The 16,177-nt window shown below is 35.8% G+C and overlaps 1 protein-coding gene across 2 annotated transcripts in view; it reads left to right on the top strand.

Moving 5' to 3' along the window:
- The window catches only part of LOC126979167 (axin-like), a 128,401-nt gene that overhangs the window by 73,250 nt on the left and 38,974 nt on the right, over positions 1 to 16,177 (top strand). For both annotated transcript variants that reach the window (XM_050828410.1, XM_050828411.1), the window contains exon 2: positions 8,711 to 8,756. The gene's annotated coding sequence lies outside the window, so the exon portion shown is untranslated. The remainder of the gene's footprint in view (positions 1 to 8,710; positions 8,757 to 16,177) is intronic.

The raw sequence follows: 16,177 nt of genomic DNA, 5'->3' as shown, positions 1-16,177 counted from the left end.
TATGCGAACATTTCATATTAACAAAAGCTATCTTAATACAAAAAAAAACAAAATCAATATTTTTCTGGGTTTATGGAATCTAAAGTTAGTTTATCAGTGGAGCAGCAAGAGCAATACCACTAAGATAGCAAATATCAGATATACATAGATACATTCCAGAGAAGCAGGTGTTGTAATTGACACACATTCAAGTCAATGGCACTCTTCGACTCGTGTTGGTGCATGATGCTGTCAATGAAATTCAAATATTTTTATTCAAAATGGGATATGACATCACTTATTGAACATCAAAAACTACCACCCATTCAAAATAGTATGCCTCATACCTGAACGGGCGCAACAAATTCAGCGGACATTTCCTTTTTTTTGTAAAATTTCCATGCAAATAAATTTTTACTTTAAATAGCCTGACGGCGGTATGCCCCAATTTATTGTATCTTTAAGAAAGTCATTATGTTAGAAACCTTTACCACCTAAACGATTTTATACAATTCTTTTAAATTTTATAATACATTTATTTTGAACATTGTCTGGGATCTTATTGTAAAAGCATATACATCGCCCCACAAAAGACTTACCAACTCGACTAAGCCAAAAAGTAGGCGAATAAGTTTATATTCGTTGTTGGTGTTAACATTATGGTTATGACAGTTTCTAACAAATTCACTTATGTGCCTATGAACATACATCACATTGTCAAGAATATATTATCTTCTAATATAATATATATAAATTACGTGTCACGTTGTTTGTCTGCGATGGACTCCTAAAATAATGAACGGATTTTAAAGGAGATTACTTCATGGAATGCAGTTTAGTCCATTTTTATTTATATTTAGGACCCATTATTATTTTTATTTTCAATATCTTTTTGTATGGACATATTTTCTGTGAGATAATTTAGTGACGCACGGTTTGACAGTTCCACTGTAAAACAATTTCCTTATAACAACAGGGACCATTTTTTCGAAATCATTCTTGATGTTTTGAAATATTATTGGCAAATTCTTATAAAACAGTATTTTTTTGTTACTATCTACAGAAGAACGTCTGTCGAGTCAGTTATAATATATAATAATAATAAATCTTGTATTTAAAATAATAATTATACATGATTCACATTTACGTTGACAGCCAATGCGGCTGTCAACGTCTCTCGGAATGTGTCGCAGTTATCAGCGCCCATACTCCAGACAATATGATTATAAACATAATCTTAAACTACTAAAACTAAGCGTGTGGTGTGTGTTATGTGGCAACAGTTAAAATCTTTATTTCTTTAAATTCTACTATTGATGATTCCTTAGGAGCTAGGTTATAAATAACTCTCTGAAAAGACGCTTCAATATATATGATATAATGAATGTTTCAATGTCTGCGTTGATATGAATGTGTATTACGACAGTATAATACCAATATCTGAAGTGCGACCACCGTTGTGTATTGTCTGTAGGTACCGTTGATAGCATCACAGACCCTACTCCCATAAAAAGCGAAGAATGGAATCTCGTGTTCCTACAAATGAAGCGGCAATTCACAAGACGGACCGTTTCCGAGAACGGCGGCGACCGGCGCGCGGGTACCCGGGGCGCGTCCATAATGACGTCACGGAGCCGGTTCTCTCCTCTCATCGAACTGAGCTAGCTACCTCGGCGTTGGCCCTGTGTTGTTCCACGTTATTTGATCTAAGTACTTAACTTTGTTTAAAGATTATGTTGGTTTTCATCGTAAGCTTTTAAGTTTAGTCATGGTACAACCGGAAACGAATTGTTAAATAGATTATCGTATACTGATTTTTATGTTTGTCTTAAACTTCGGTTAATCTTTGAAGGATCAGGTATAATGTGACGCTCATAAATTTCTATTGCTCTATTCTTAGTAAAGCTCGAATTTTTCGTTATAGTATAACATACTATAATAATTAAAAGATCCTTTGCCGTTTAAAATAAATCACAGTTACAATCAAGCCTAATCCTGTAACCTGATCGTTGCACTGGTTATCTTAACGTACTTCACCTCTCTATATTATTTGTCTCATCTCGTACAAATTACATCTACTCCTTAGTGGTAGAGCTGTTCCCATCTCTTGGATAATCAGCAATTGGTATTTGTATGTACATTTCCTTTCCCTTCTCATTTTGCAAAACAATCAATCGGGATATCAACTATCTTAATAATTTAATGGTTTCTTGCAGTTCCTCTTTCCTGTTATCGGTCTTCAACGTTATGCTTGTATAACGTACAGTCAACTGAGTTATTGCTTGAAATATGGAAATATCTTAAAGTATATATTCGTTTAGCACTTCCGCACAAACGCCATATTAGCGTTGTAAAGAAAGATAACCCTTAGTATTAGCAGTTGTCATCAGCTTTTTAGGTTTAAGGTGGTACGCAAATCAAAACCTTGACTATACCTATAGCGTTGCAAAGTATCTAAGTAACTACAATCATTAAAAGAAACATTTATAGAAATAAACATGTTAATTGTTGCGTCTCAATAAAAATATTTGTATTTGAAAATATATTGTATAAACATTAATAGTATAATCATCAGCATCAAATACGATAATTATAAATACCAGAAATCAACATAAACTTCTTATGCCTACAACTCGGCTAGTAAATCTTGTCATCATGAACGCATGTATGCTTTTGCAACATGATCCCAAAAAATGTTCAATATACGATTTTAAAATAAGCATCAGAAACTTTCATAAGACCTTTCTTGGGTTTATTCTATTCAGGTCTGGAGACATAAATTTTCTAACGGGTTTCGTTTTGCGCTTCATTAAATAATTTAAAATTCTATTTTGCTCAAAAATATTTGAAATGAATTTGAAACTTTATTTTCCCCATCTGTATAAGAATTATTGTTGGTGTTGATTTAACAAAATGGTTTGGGGTTTGCCTACAGTTGCTAATATTATTTGCTTTTTAATTTTGTTCGATTTAATTTCGATATTTTTGGGATATATCGGTATCTCTATCATACAATTTATTCCTAAATAAGCTAGGTAAACGAAGGCGGATCCGTCGTGTCACTGCAATAGTTCTATGTGGGTTTAGTGTTATACAATATTTTTTTTTTTTCGTTTCGAAAATTATTTTCTTTAAATTTACACTTAGTTACAAACTATACACATTAAATTAAATGGTCAAGTAAATAGGAACTACAACTGCGTCATTAAAGGAGACGATACTTCCGACAATATTGTACACATCACATCGCAGGACACCAGATACAGTGACGTTGGTGCTCCATACAAGGAGACTGGGCTGCCGTCGATCTGTTTTTTTTATCAACGATTGCTCTCCTAATGTCATTATAATTTTAAATATATATACGCATATGCCTCCATTCAACATTGCAGCGATTTAATTCAGACCTTGTCAGGCTTGAGTAAGGTCGATTATCGGTTGATGATGGTGTCAGTACAAGTTGCTATTAACAGCGACCGGTTGTTGAGGAATGCGCTGCTTTTTGCTTCAGCGGTGCTCTCTGCCCGCGTACGATGCCGCGGCCGCGGCGCCAATACCGTCCCTTGTCCCTTTCCATATCTACCTGTTAGAGCACGCTATTTTTGTATTTTCTTCTGAATCTATTAGGAGTACCAGTTCGTATTTATTATAGAATTCAATATAGTAAAATCATGTCTCAGTATATACTAGTAATACACGATTAAAGGATTTTTATAACATTATGAAGTGTAAGTCGGGACAATACGAATATTTAACGGAAAGAAAAATTAAGGGTTACATAAATTAGATATATTCGCTTATATTTTTTTTAGTTAAGCAGGTGAATTCTAATGAATATTACACAATAAGCAGGGGCGTGCATTACATATAGGTAAATAAGCAATGAATACCTTAATAAGAACCTAAATTTGTTGTCAAGATAATTCAGTTTCGTTATTCTTTTAACAAACTACCCATGAAAACCCACTCCGTAAGTCCTACCTTATGCTAAATAACGGTAAAAACTCTCTCACTCATAAGTCTGTCTATCCTCTATACCAACCCACTGACTTTAAATACATTTATTTTGAAAAATGTTCTTTAAACGTATACTACCACAGAAAAAGGTTGGCTAGATAAATATGTAATATTTCAAAAACATGTCTTCGCAATTTAACAGCGATAATAAGCGTGCCTACTAGCATGGCCGTGGAATCCTAGTAAAAAAATTTAGCAATGTGAACCCCCGAGCCCCGATCTAATAATCTATCTCACTTGCTCTCATATGTAATTGATTATGTCCCGTTTCAACTATTAGTTCCAATGTAGTATGCGCGCCCAAGAGTTGATGGAGATTGGAGCGAGCTCTAGGTATTTCCATGTTATGTTTCGTTTTTAGTGTATGTATTGTGAAAAAATAGAAAATAAAAGTTGCTATGTGTTGAAAAGAGTTATTAACTTATTAAAATATAATAAAAACTTTAGGGTTTGCTAATTGTGGTGCATATTTTTCAATCGTAGACAAAATAAAAGTTATTTGCCTCAGTAGACCAACACCAAATATTTACGACTCATGTATAATATTCATGCATTATTGAGATACAAGTTAAAAATTACAGCCTGAAGAAAACGGCTTAAAATCGGAGCTTTTGCTTACCTCATTAAAATTGTAAAAGTCTTTATTACCTAAAATTATTCTATAGGTATACGTTTAAATAGTAAATAATAATTATAAATTATAAGTAGAGGACCGTTAGCGCTGTGTTATTTTGATGTCACATATTGAAAAAATCTTTTTTATTTTACTATTTATTATATTATATCTTTATTAGAGTTTATAATTGTTTTTACGAGCTACAATTAATGTTTCAAAAATGTCAACGTAAGCGTTACATCAACCTCGACGCGATATTTGTTTCTAACTAGGTATTATATTATTGTATTGAGTACTTTGTACAGCTGTGCCTACCTTATTAGAAAACCATTGCACTGCATTAAAATATAATCTGCTTTTTCGTCCGTGTATAATATTTACTCCGAACGTGAAGTCATAAAGTTTTTTGCCGTCACAGGCATAAGTCTTCCGGATTATTCACTGGGTTGTACGGGAACCCTCAAACAAACATGTATGTATATATTATGAATTTAAAATTGCCATTGCGTAACTACTTTTATTGTTCCGTTATACGCGCTTCACGGTAAAGTAGGAACTTGAAAACGTCCCCATTTATCGATAAGACAGGTCTATTCATCTATGGCGACGCATATAGCCCAGTGGTTAGTGACACTGCTCACGCGTTTCTGGGTTTGAATCCTGGTAGGACATGTATGTTTAAGTATGTATATCGTATTAATTACATTTTGTCTTGCACCCATAGTACAGGCTATGCTTAGTCTAAGGAAAGATTATTTGTGTAAAAGTGTATCAATATAATAATTTATTAAATAAATATATTTACAATACTATGATTACATAACATTAAAACTATCATTACAGGGAAGCGTTGACCGAAATAGCTATTAGGCAGAGTTTTCGTTCAGTTGTGTTTCGACCGCGCTTTGGATACAACGCATATTTGACATAGTGTTCAGTAAAAAACTGTCCATTTCAGGTATGTGCCCGTTTATAACAAAATTGTGTAAATAACTTGACGTTTTTAATCATTTTGCTAAATAATTACATTTCAATTGTTAAAACAAAATGTTCTCGCCTTTTTTAATCAAAATCTAATGAGCGTAGGTATATAAAATAAATAGACTTTGAACATTACTGCCATAACTTATTGGTGTTAATTTGAATGAATGTTTTAATTTAATTGACTAACACGGCCTTACTCACGGTTTATCGGCGTGGATACCGATTAGATCCAGACCTTCCTTCATCAGGCTGAGTGTAGTGTGTTCGCGATAGCATCCCGTCTCATGACCTCCGAATGGTTTGAAACTAGTCGGTACCCACACCGATAAACCGTGAGTAAAGGTGTGTAAATAAAAAGGTATAATGACTCACTAAAGTTTTAATAATTGAATGTGTTAATGTTATCTGTACAAGTAAATTTATTCGTAAATACTACGCTGTTCGGACATTTTTTGTTTATTGTACGTGAATTTGTTTACTAAGTGAGCACACAAATTTTAAAGGTTTTCTGAATCCAGAGCGGAATCCCTTTGGTGATTGTAACTATTCACAATTAATAAACGAGCTCATTTCGAATAGATGTGATAAAAAAATAAATAGAACAATAGCAAAGATACATCTTAAATATTTTCATAGTGTTTGTTGCGCTCGGCGTCGCGCACTACGCGAAGTGCTCCGCAAACACGCCGAGATCATCCCCATTAGCTTATTGTGTCTCTCACCACGCTGTCTGTTTACTCTTTACTTGTAACTCTAGCTTCCTATTTTATTCGAGTCGCCGGCTCTGTTCGACATCTGCAACCGGCATAGTTTTGCTTAGTAATATTCATTGGAATATATTATCTGTACGTAGGGCTTTAGAATATATATACTCGCTTATAGATGACCAGACATCCCGATAATACGACCAATTTTGCTGTGCCAATGTAACCTTGTAAGACTTTTAACGACTCGTAAGTCAAGATCAGTTAGAGTAACAATAGATGTGCCTTCCTTTGCTATCCTGCTGTATCCCCGTTATAGTATCAGTCTATAAAATGGACAGTTAATTAATCACTTATTAGACTTATTCTTAAACGCGGAGCTTGAATGATGATGTATGTGGACCAGTGGGAGGCTCCTTTGCACAGGATGCCGGCTAGATTATGGGTACCACAACGGCGCCGTGAAGCATTGCTGTGTTCCTCTCTTTTGGGGTTTTTCAAGAATCCTGCGCCCATAGTACATGCTATGCCTAGTTTGGGGCAAAATAATTTATGTAAAAGCGTTTCAATATTATAAATTATTTAAATTTATTGTTTTTCATCAATTTAATTAGTATAATGAGCTCCATGGAGAATTTTGAAGAGACCGAAACGGGTGGGAGTCTGATGGTGCAAGGACTGCTTCTGCTGCGTGGCTGATAAACATGTGTGGGGTCTAGCGTGACGGTGATATAAGACCCTAATTCCGGCCGCTTCTTACAAATTTTTTCTTTAATATAATAATTATCAGTTGTTGGCAGAACAGATCTGGATCGATAGCAAAAGATCATAATAAATAATGCCCTTCCAATCACACCGTACACGCTGCATGAAAAGTAATCTCCTAAAACGTGTAGTCATTTGCGATTCTTTATTGAGACCTAATAATAATAAATAATAAATCATTTTAATTAAGGCTACAAGGCCCATAAAATAAATACCTTATAATGTAACATACATATTTATATAACTTAAATCTTCGTCACATTTTCGCGGCGATTTGAGGCGCGGGTTCGGTAACTTCCGGCGGTCGGCGACGTCCGCGATACTTGCGGGACATGACCCCCTTCGGCCACAGCTTCACGCCCAGGAAGGTCGATATATGTTCCGTCGGGATGCGAACAACAAAAGAGTTAAAGTCTACTGCGTGACGCGTCACCAACTTTTCAACCCCCAACCGGCATCTTGTCTTCTCAACCTAGTACTGAACAATGTCGGAGGCCTTGGTGGCGTAGTGAAAGCGAGAGAAGTAGATATACGTCGCTGGGACTTCGGGTCGCAGGAGCTGGTTCTGTCCTATCAGTGCTGTGCCATATTGATTATGACTAGGAGGCCTCCTCTTCTTCCGCTCCACCTTAATGAAGCCATCCTTGTCGGTCTGACCCATCGACACAGTTCTACAAGCGAGTTCGTTGCGGGCGTGCCCGCTTCCACTTTTTGTCCTCAGCACTGTCCGCTTTCTGGGTTGCTGGCGGATGGCAGCAGCATAGTCACGTTGAGGTGTTGACGTGACGACAGCAGACGGCACTTCCGCGAGGGGAGGAGGTGAGGGACGGGCGGCAAGTACATTACCGCTTACACAAGCGGAGACAGCGGCCGGTGTCGAGAATTCGCTGGCGAAGCAATGCATGTGTGTGTTGTTACGCCACGTCGTGTGTTGATGTTATTGGCCTTTATGGGCCTATGGCCTTTATGGCCTGGGCCTTGTTCAAGTTCCTTGCCACGAAAGACGGCACGTCGTCTGGATCAGTCACTCTCAGAAGATTTATCATATCCTGATAATTATCCTCTGCCCTTTCACCCCTTCTGCGGGACAGCATCTGGTCTGTTTTCATCAGAACTTCGTACAGGAGCATCTCGGCGTTGATGATCTCCTCACTCTTGAAATTTGATGCACAGATCTGGATGATACTGATCTCGTCCATAGTATCAATAATTGCGTGCTGAAGGAATGCCAGCAATTCATTGGCTATGAGTTTTTCGGAACTCATAGTCATAATAGCGTGTAGCGGCGGTTGCCGCGCAGATCGCGAATATAAATTATTTTCGTAAGTTCAGTGAGCATGTACGTTACCGAGCGCGCTCGGAACTGAACTGAAAACCGAATTTTTAACAATAATACCACACCATTGGTAGCAGAATTTTTAAAATCGATCAAGAAAAAATGGCGTGTATACAAAAATACAAAACTCTTTATTGTAAAATGTAAAATAGGTATAGACTTTTTTTTAAATATCAAATTGAAACAAAACACGAGCAACGTCGGACCGAGCTACTTGTAAAATATCCAATAATTTGGTCATAATTATGACGATACTTTGGTATTGCTTACAATTTATATTTAATTAATAATTGTATTTTCTTGTTCCAGGATGTTATACTCCTCATATAAAGCACCGTTCAGCTGAAGCTTGAAGGTAATAATAATTTTATTAATATATTCATTAAGTATCTTATAAGGTAAGAATTTATTTTTGGCCACCATTCAATTCCCAGATTTTCTTATAATACAAGTTTCCTGCGTCAGTGTTTTTCCTGCAACGTATATGAAGAATTATCGCACAAAATAAAAGTTACAACGTCAGCGATTTGTAAGCCCACAGGAGCTGATTCGGCAGAAACACATAATAACACAATTTCGTCGAGCTATTACAAGCTCGTAGCAATTTAGCTCCGCTAATAATCCGCAATGTCCGGCGGAGCGTGGCCGCCTGTCTCCACCGCGTCCACCTTCTGTTGTTCGTGGCGAGCGTTACCTCGGCCACAACCAACCAACTAATAAAACTGCTGCTCGCCTTTTGTCAACACTTGTCGTCTCGGTGGTTCGTTTGTGTTTCTTTAAATTTTTATCCGTAAATCATTTTTAGTAATAGAATTAGATTATACTTGCGTATACACGATTGGAGAGCCCCATAATACGTGACCAATTTTGATTGTCAATGTATGCCTTAGCTGATGGTTCGTTTAACATACTGTGGAACGAATTTTTAATCAAAATCGGTTACAGTAACAATAGCATCGCTTTTCTATCCTATCTTATTGTTTCTCCGTTAGAGAGTTCTTTTCTCTCGCAGGCTTTGTTTATCTAAAAGCTAGTATTTTGTACGGTTATGTGTAGACCAATGAAATCGTCAAAATGTAAATAATTCCATTTGCTCGCTCGCGGTACGTATAACGTATTAGGTACGTGTGCTCTCAGCATTACCTTCGCCTGTTGTGAGTCGCTCTACCGTGGAGCTGTGAATGCTGATCCTGTTTAAACTTTATAATATTTTAATTTCCCTCTAAACCCTTTTACTGCAAACCAAAACTACCGATCTCATATAATCCCATTACTTCTACGTGTTTACTCTCAAAAGAGGCAACAGTATAACGTTAAATCTCGCGTCGCCGGGAAAAAAACGACTGAATTTTTATATTAAACGGGCACTCGTCAGCCGCATTCAACTGAGGAGGCTCTAGACGGCAAATTAAGTGACATTAGAGGCATAATGCCGGTCGAGGGAAACCTGAATGAAGAACCATGGAGCTGCGTGATTGTTCAGACGAAAATCATAGCTATTGCGAATGTTTAGTGCTTTAAGTGGCGTGTGCGAATTTGAGATGTAAAGCTACTAGCTGCAGGGCCGTGGCTGGTACCGTGTTGCGTTGCAGCTGCAGTCAAAACGCGCTTTATTCCGTCTACAAGTGCGTTCAACTAATAGAAGTGTAGTTGTGTGAATAGTTGAAACACTAAACCTTTTTGTTCGCGAAAGCCTGAAAACATTTATGGAATTGAGTTTTTCTTGAGCAAATATTTTTTTTGAATTTTTATTTTCCGTTGCTGCAAACAGTGGAAGCTCTACGTCCTTCATAATTATACGACTGACTAAAATGTATAGTTTTCAAGAGCACAAACCATTTTTTTTTAATTTAATAAAAAATTGATTTGCTTAGACCTTTTTATCTCAAAATCTACAACGATTTTCATTTCCGTATTCATTCTTGTATATACGTGTGGAATATGTTTACCCTAACTAGGATAGTGTTGGATCTTTACAATAATGTCACTAAAATAATATAAAAATCCTGAGTGACCGGCTTATCTTATGCTGATGGAACTTTAACAAGCAGATAGCTAATGTTAAAAGAAGAAGTTAACATGGCTCACTCTGTTTTATTATATGAATTCTCAAAATAATCCGATAAATGGTCAGCTTTCATTATAAACTAAATTATGATTTTTTTACTTTTAATTTAGGAAATAAAACAGTTTTTAACATATTTAAGTAAAATTAAGATGATATTTCACAGACTTATTACGTACCTACTATACTTTACATCATTACCTATATTGAACATGTATTAAAACTGAAAAAGACGTCTTAAACAAACATCACTTCACTTGCTTTTCTTTTATATAAACGAATACTTAATGAGAATATGTCAATATTTATTAAACTTTTATTATAAACGTCACATGAGCGTCTAGAAAATGTATTTTTTGCATAATTTGAATTATAGGATGGAATATAAACACTCAGCTTTGAACGATAGTCACGAGAGATTTTGAACTTATTCCTCTCGACGAGAAGGTCATTTAGTCAATATGGTTATTTAGAATCTTATAAAGTAATAAAACAATCTAGAAACATACGTCTACATTGCATGGATTGCAGGTGTATTATGTGTGATAAGTCACGGACCGCCATAATATAATTTAATAAGTATCTGTATGTTTTACCAAATTAGAAGTCACAACAATGCTCTGTTGCAATGGGAGACACTCACAGGCGGAAGATGATGAGATAGTGGGAGTGGTCGTGAGCTGCGGACAGCAGGCAGCTAAGTGGACGGGCTTTATATCCAGATAATAAGCTCCGTACGTCTCATTGTTGTGAGTGTTTCAATCTTCTTGCCTTGTATCAGGCCATACAAACGCTGAGGTAGCACTCGTGTCAGCCATTCATGTGTGAAACAGATGTATAACGTCTTCTCTAAATTACTCTTCAACAATGATGTTCTATACACATTTATGGACATAATATCCATTCGCAGTGTGATAGCGGAACGGCAAAATTGTGCTTAAAGACAGTGTAAACACATTAAGTGTTCGTGTGTCAACTGTCACTGTCCGAATCGGGTTCTAAATTCAACATACTTTATAACCTGATTATCCAAATTTTGTGAGTTTTCTTGAGTGTAAATTAAAAACTACGTGAGTACCGGCATTGCGGTCGGGAAATGAATATGATATAATATAATAAGTCCTGTATTAAAGTAGTTTTTAGGAGAAGTGACTAGAAGAAAAAGTCATTTATCTGGTGGTAACTTGGTAAGTGATACATTGATTGATTGCGCAATTACATTAAGCAAGTCTACTAGTTATACTTAGAGCCGATTTTCACTATGATATAAAGATTAATAGCTTTCGAAGCCAATTTAAAAATATCATCATATTATGTCTCGTTATATAGAAGTATTCCATTGACTTTGCGTGTGGCGCTTTTCGAATACAATCTCGAAAGCAATCTGCATGACTTTAGTTATTTTTATCTCGAAATTGGATTCAGTATTCATTCTGCAATAACCGAGCGAGTCTGTTAGTAAGTATAAGAATTGCAGTGATAGCTCGCATTCTCGCAATGTGGTTACCGTCGCGGCCGCTACTCTCGTACCTGTCACGATATCAAATGATCTACACTTCAAATAGGGCTGCCTCAAATGTTTGTACTATGTCGCATACTTCGTTGTATCTTTGGTTTGTGATTAACATAATTCAACAAATTTAAGGAGTTTTCGAGCTGTTAACTAATATAATTATATTTAAGGTTTGTAAATTTTAAGAGAAAAGGAAGACCAAGCATACATATCATACTGTTCTTTAAAAACGAAAAATAGTTAAAGTAAATCTCACAAATATAAAATGTAGATGAGATGATCATCATTAGCTTGTTCAAATATTTCTATCATTCAACTATCTTCGAATTTAAAGTAGCCCTTTTTGATAAGGCTATTTTTATATGTGGTTTTAATTATGCATAGGCAAGCCAAGACTACTTTGTGGCAATGTATTCAATACTTAACTGCATTAAAAAACAAATCACTAACTTTGTGAAGCCTAATCAAAGCAAGAAAATAATAATTTATTCATTTATTTCAATAAACTGACCTATTTTACTATTTACCGCTATTTAGGAAAAGTTCAGCTTTACAACTCGAACGTTGCGACATCAATAAACCACAAAAGAATAATTATTGGGTATAGCAGTTGCATCCATGATCCAACCAAAAGCGCTCTTAATAAATTAAGTTATTATTTATTAAGTATATGAATATTGCATCAATATGTAAAATAATTTTTAGGTAAAAGCAGAGTTGGCTTTATGTCACCCCAAGCAGGAACACTGAGATGGGTGCATATTATATAGGAGATATATAATGTGATAGTTAATGGTTTGACAAATGTTGTCATAATATGGATCGAAGGTCTGGAGGCCTGGGTCGCTTGATTCTCAAGCCACTTCAAGAAACGAGCAGTCTCTCAGCTAATCACACATAGAACCCACACTCCCGCTCGAGAACTAGACTAGACTTAGACTACTCTGCCAACCTGACTGGGAAATAGTTGAAATAATGATTCAATTTCACCCCTACACGGTTGGTTGGGCGGGTTCGTGACGGAGAAAATGTTTCACTTTACTTTACACCGTGCTATAATGAACTCCGTCACAATAAATATTTTTATAATAATGCAGTTAATATGAAAAATGCTCGGTTTCATATTATGTTGGTACCTGCTTAATGTAATGTACCTATATACAAATATTGTATCAAAATATGTAACTATTCAGTAAATATCTCCAGCCTCGATGATGTATTTAGTATTCGTTCAATCTGTCGTTGTCATCGTTGTTCCGTCTGTGTAGTTGTCATCTGCCAGCTACGAGCTACTACCGTTAAAACAATCAATATTCATGCGGAACATTATAGATGTCAACGGCAGATAAACATTGTTTTGCTTGGCTTGGCTGCAACACGGGCGTGCCGCAGGATTCCATTTTACGACCGCTACTATTTCTACTTGTTTTATTTTGAATAAAAATTAGCGAGTTTACTAATTATTCATCTGAATGATGAGTAGAGTATTATTTTTTGTATTAAATCATAGTTGTGTATCATATTCTACCGTACACTAATAATAAGAAATAAATATATTAATTTCTCCGTTCTATGTTTTTTTATTTATCAATAATAGTTTATTACTGTTAAAAATTTTAAGCTTTCAGGTCTTTACATTAATATTAACTTAACTCTTTAATGTTTAATTTAAGTATAGATATTGTTAAAATATTAATTTTTTTATGAGTATCTAGTTACTGGTTTTCACTTTAAAAGTATTACTGTAATTACCACTAAAATCATGCTTTTGTTAAATATTTAGGTAAGATTGCCTTTAAAATAAGTATCTTCTACTTCCTCGGCAAAGGTCGAACCTAAGGCAAGTTTCTAAACCTCTGGGCTCAGTTCGTGAGTTTTTCGGCGTCAAGATGTTGCCTAAACTACAGAGCACAGGGTGTCGTCTCCTTTGAAGTAAAAGATACAAGTGATGTTGGCGTTGGTACAAAATAGCAGATGCAAAACATTGTTATTAATGTGATTCTTCTAATTGGATGTCGCATAATAGTCCGTGCGTCTTACACAAATTGCCAGATCTTTTATTCATATAATCCAATCATCTGAGCCGCCGAGTGTTGGCCACAGGCGTCGGGATTATGGAAACGACCAAATCATCTCTTATTCTATTGTTTCTCGTTACAATTCTCATAAATCGCCCCGTTATTGGCTTAGTTAACATCTTCGTGGTCTGTGGTCTCTAAATATTGTTTTCGAAGCTTGTTACGTGTTTAATGTAAACGAGATTGTTATGCCGATGGTACTTCGGCTTGCTTTTACCTACATGATTTAATAAAGTAATAAATGTTGAGTGTTATTTCAAATAAGTATCAACAAAATATGTCACGCGTTTCGAAGCATCTTTAGGAACTGTTGACTCGCCAAATCCAGAAACGAAAGTGGCTGGAGAAAGTTCACACTTCACTCTCGATCCAGTGTTCGGTGAGTCAATAGCTCCAGAGTAAGTTCCTTATGCTGTGTAATATAAATGTATTATGTGTGTATTGCATTATAAAGATGCAATATGCGTTCCGAATTATCGGCCAAATTGCGACTCTCAAAAAATCTTTGTATTGAACTTGGCTGTATTTTTATTAATTGATGACCAATCCATTATTATTTTTTTCACTTAATTAATTAAATAATTATGTACCGATGGAAAATTATCTATTTCCAAATAAATTCATAAGTTTACGTAAAATAGTAGATTTTACAACGAGTGCACAAAACGAACCATTCTTTATCCGAGACTTTTAGCAGCCCGAGTCGAAGGCGAGGGTTGATAGTAATGTGGAGGATAAAAAGGTTTTGTGGACGTTATAAACTCTGCTTTTCATTTCGATTGCGAGAAAATAAAACAGTAGTATAACATGGACATTTTTAACAATTTTAGCAAATTTGATGAAATTAATAAACGCACGAAAAATTCAAGACCTGTTTCCCGCCCCTTTTTATTTATCTTACGACATTGATATTAGGCTTGGGCTCCAGACCTAAACAGCCTACTATTAAATTAACTTTGTAATATATATATATATTTATTTAATTAAATAACCTACCGTATTTTAATTTAAATATTAATATTTTGTATGTCTTAAAAAACACATGAGGCAAATAAATTAAAGTAAATATTATAAAATAACAATTTTATTGTGTTTGGCTGTATGGCTCATTTTCTTTGCCTTAATAAAGATACATTTATGAGTAGATCCTTTTGTGCACTTGTGCACCAAAATCGATTTTGTGCAGCCTATCGCAATTTCAGAGCATGAGAAGTGAAAAGCTATTTTCATTATAGATTCGCAATACATTTCTCAATCTTCATAATGACAGTGTAAACGAGTATAATATCAAAGTCAAAGTGAAATAAATTTATTTAAATATGCTTAAACTAAGCGCTTTTGAATCGTCATTATAAATATTTAATTTAAATTACTGAATCTACCATATGTTTGGAAAAAGTAGAGCTCGTGAAAGGCACACACAAGCAATTCAACGGCCACTCTTTTAAATCAAATAGATTATTTTACAATGGCTGTGTCACCTGTGAAGTTGTTGTTGAAACAATACTCGTCAAAACTAGTGTTGGAATAGTTTGTGGTCGCTGCTCCGAGTGTCCGAGCTACCGAACTGTCAATCCGTTCGCAGTTATTGACGAGACATCGAAATATTTTCACCGCAGCCTATCAAACTGTCCAATATTGTCGAACTGTGGCTTTCGATACAAATGAAACATTCGTGCGTCAGACTTTGTTGCTGTATTATTGTTTGAACTAGTCTATCTAGACGCATAAATTATCTAAGATCTATTCTCGCCTCTTCTTGCTAGACAACCGATGAAATGAATCAAAACAAGCCAGGTTTATTACTGTAGTGTGCGTGACAAGATACGTGTTACACCTGATATGATCTGTGAACCCCCGCGCACGACCCGGCCACGACCAGACGGGTCACGGACCACGTCAGGGCTACCTACGGTTTTAAATGCAGCCGTCCGGCCTACTTATAACCTCCACTATTAATATCTCAGTATCAAACTCCATCACGAAGTACTATACCTACTCTCGGCGGGCGTCGGTCTGATACTGACCGCAACTGTCACGACCCGTATGGCGTATGCACAAAGTTCTGGTCGCAGCGACCACTGCAGGTTGCAGTGGCCCCGTGCGCGTCACAACCAGCG

The sequence above is a fragment of the Leptidea sinapis genome, chromosome Z, assembly GCF_905404315.1.
Source record: "Leptidea sinapis chromosome Z, ilLepSina1.1, whole genome shotgun sequence".
In the NCBI taxonomy this organism is placed as follows: domain Eukaryota; kingdom Metazoa; phylum Arthropoda; class Insecta; order Lepidoptera; family Pieridae; genus Leptidea; species Leptidea sinapis.
Note: the sequence above shows the minus strand (reverse complement) of the source record. Positions and strands in the feature narration are given on the sequence as shown.